The sequence below is a fragment of the Grampus griseus genome, assembly GCF_964374135.1.
Source record: "Grampus griseus genome assembly, chromosome: X".
Taxonomy (NCBI): domain Eukaryota; kingdom Metazoa; phylum Chordata; class Mammalia; order Artiodactyla; family Delphinidae; genus Grampus; species Grampus griseus.
Genome location: NC_138999.1, coordinates 48,127,069 through 48,130,846, shown reverse-complemented (window position 1 = coordinate 48,130,846; position 3,778 = coordinate 48,127,069). Strand labels below are relative to the sequence as shown.

At 36.6% G+C, this 3,778-nt stretch overlaps 1 pseudogene across 1 annotated transcript; it reads left to right on the top strand.

The window, feature by feature from the left end:
• Window positions 1-2,728: 2,728 nt before the first annotated feature.
• Window positions 2,729-3,454, top strand: LOC309839399 (TIR domain-containing adapter molecule 2-like; annotated as a pseudogene). Its single transcript has one exon. The product of its transcript is annotated as a TIR domain-containing adapter molecule 2-like (transcript).
• The last annotated feature ends 324 nt before the right edge of the window (window positions 3,455-3,778 follow it).

The window sequence follows — 3,778 nt, the reverse complement described above, 5'->3', positions numbered from 1 at the left end:
AGGAAAGAGGCCCCATAGGCCTCTGGACTTAACCATAAGCTCCAACCTGACCTACCACAGTACTCTGAATAGATTTCTGGATAACAAGTATCTACTTTGCTTCTCACTACCATTGTTTCTTGTGTGTATCTTCCTCAGGAACTTTGTGGAGAGGAGAGCTATGGTCTAAGGTAGGAATTAGAGATTCCTTGGTCTTCTGAGCCCAATGTTATTAAATTCTACTGTTATTTCTAAAAATGTACATTCATAGAAAAAAATATCAACCTCGGGACTTTATTGTCTCAAATAAACCACATAGCTAACTTTATGTGCTGGCATCTGCTTTTGATGCTTTCATTTTTATTGAAGTATAGTTGATTTACAATATTAGTTTCAGGTGTATAAGATAGTGTTTCAATATTTTTATAGGTTGTACTCCATTTAGTTATTACAAAATAATGGTTATATTTCCCTGTACTGTACAATATATCCTTGTTCTTTATTTATTTTAAACATAGTAGTTTGTGTCTCCTAATCCCATACCCGTATTTCACCACTCTTCCCTTTCCCTCTCTGCACTGCTAACCAATAGTATGTTCTTTATATCTATGAGTCTGTTTTGTTAGATACATTCGTTTGTTTTATTTTTTAGATTCCACATATAAGTAAAAACATAGAGAATCTTTCTTTTTCTGCCTTATTTCAGCAAGCATAATACACTCTAGATCCATCTGCATTTTTGCAATGGACAGAATTTCATTCTGTTTTATGGCTGAGTAATGTTTCATTATATATATATATATATATATATATATATATATATATATATATATATATATATAAAATCTTCTTTATCCATTAGTCTGTTGATGGACACTTTGGTTGCTTCCATATCTTGGCTATTGTAAATACTGCTGCTATGAACATTGTGGTGCACGTATCTTTTTGAATTAGTGTTTTTGTTTTCTTCTGATGTATACCCAACAGTGGAATTGCTGGATCATATGGTACTTCTATTTTTAGTTTTTGATGATAGCCATTCTGACCAGTGTGAGGTAATATCTCATTGCTGTTTTGATTTGCATTTCTCTAATAATTAGTGATGTTGAGCAGCTTTTCATGTACCTGCATAGAGCAAGTGTTAATACATAAGCTGAATATTAATGAAGATAATTCAATAATCCTTAAAACAGACAGGAAGGAGCAACTTGCTGCAGAAAAAAGTGCGTTTTATACCTAGGCATTCTCAGTGCTCTCTCAAAGAAACATTTTAAAACAGCAACAATGGTTTTAGAAAGATCCACTGTCCATGAGAAATAGAAGGCTAACAAGTACCTCAACAATAAACAATAATCTTGGGGACTGATTTCATATCAAATGACTGACAGGATTTGGTCATATTTCTGTAATTCAGTACTAATTTTTCAATTGTAGTCATGAGATTAACTATAATATACAAATGGCTACTATAATTTTTTTAAGATGATGATGAGTTGTTTCCTTTATCATTCTGGAAGTAATACAGAATTCAATTGTTTGCAGACTCTAAAATTGAGATTGAACAAGAAGCTTGTTCAACTACCTTTCTCAGAAATATGTGGAAAGGAGAATGTTAGCTACTTTTCCGAGATGGTTTATGGAGAGACTAAGTGAACTCCACAATTAGCATCAGCTTCATAGTTATAGGACAATCTTACTTAGATACAGATGCCCATGACTTATAAGTTTTACCATGAGATACACACATAAACACACACATCCTTCACTCTCTGTTACTCTGTCCCTGTCCCTGTCTCTGTCTTTCTCATCCTCTTTCTCTCTCTCTCTTGGGTTCATCCTAAAACACACATACATACATAATATAACCATATGTAATTGCTGATATTTAACCATTTTTGACCTGAAAAATGACAATTTCGTATGGTTATACTGAATATAAGTATATATAAAATATTACACAATAAATAAGTATATATTACACAATATATATTTATATGTATGTGCATATATATTTTCCCCCAAAGAGTTATGCAATACCAGCTTCCATGAACATCAAACCACCAAACTTTGCCCATAGATCATAATTCAGCAATTATCACTAGTTGCATTCTCCTTTTCACTCAACACACACACATTCATACACAGCAACAGGGGAAATTCAAAAGCTTTCCCTATCATTTCCACTTAGAGCTATGTCAAAGGTAGTTTTCTTTTTTTTCCCCTGCTGAGTAGCATATTATTATTGATAGCTAATAATATGGAAATTAAAATTAATAAGACTGGTGGGGCCACCCCCACCCATGGCACCACAACCTGGGTCCCACCAGGCCCTCAGAGCCGTGGGCCAGCGAGGCCAGCCTCCAAGGGTTAAGTGTCAGTGAGTCTCCAAAATGAGGGGACTCAGCGGTCCCCAGACTTTCACGCAGGGATGGTAGACATGGGTACGGGATTTGCAGCGCACCATGGACTGCACACCTCTCCCTCTGGATGTCTGAGGGAAGTCACACAGCACTCTGCAGGAGAGGAAGACAAAAAATCACGGGGCCACGCCACTGCCCACCTTCCAGGTGTCCTGCCTGAGTGCTTTTGTAGCACCTGTTATCCGGAATGGAGTACCAGTGCAATGAGTCCTAATTGTCTACTTATTCTGGCTTCACATCCTTAAATCCCAGCAGGTCTTGTCTTGGTGCAGGAATGAAAATAAATGCCAGGAAATAAATAAAGCTTTCTTCTGACTTTGATATTTATGATGGGTATGGGGAAGCTCAAAACAGATCCCTGCTCTCTTTCTCTCTCTTAGGGTAAATGTCACAGTGTGGACACAAAGCAAAGACATTATGAGTCAGATTCCAAGAAATCTGAAGAAATCTCCCTGCGTGATGATGCTGAGCATAGCAATACAACAGAGATACATACAGCAGAGCAGGAGGGAGCTGAGGGAGTGGAAGATATGCCTGAAGTGGAAGCAGAAGAAGAGGTGTTCCCTCAAATTTGTGATATTGCTGAAGATGACATAGCCGAAGCTCTCAGAGTCCAGAATCTGCTGCAAAGTGACTTTGCCATCAAACCTGGAATAATTTTGCTGAGATGCAATGTGGCAAACAGCATTTACAGAATTCAGATGATGCTGTAAAGGCGTCTGCCTGGTCAATCTCATTATTGACTGAAAACTTTTAAAAAGATACCTGGTGTAAGTAAGTCCCAGTTCTATATGTCCCTAATGAAATCCATTGACAGACCACACAAACAAAACTCTGTATTTGTTGTATATCTGTATATCCCCATGTGGCCCTTGAACAACCCCCTGCCCTGAGAAAGGACTCCCTTTGCTCTGTGAACCATCAATGCCCTAGAGAAAGAAAGTTATAGCTTTCTTACACAAGTAGAAAGAAAATTTCAGGAGTCTGTGTATAAGATACAACAAACTATATGGAAAGAGACAAGAAATATGGTACAAGGGCAATTTATTGCCTGAGATGAAACACACAACACACAGCTGGCTCTTGTTTGTAATCAAATGATATCTCTTCACTTGAGAGAGCAAATTTCTAGGAAAAAGTTTAAATAAAAGAAAACCTTACTCTACAGAAACCTATGGAGCACAAGAAAGATAAATTTCTCCAGGACAATCTATAGAATTGTGATACTTTTTGATATTTTGATAAAATTGAGATTGTCAGAGCTTCAAGAACTTTCCTCTTATAGTTTTCTTAGTTCATGGATATGACAGAGGATATTTTAAATTCATATTCTTTGTGTTGAACTTTGAATGAAAGATTATAGGATAGACATTTTAAAA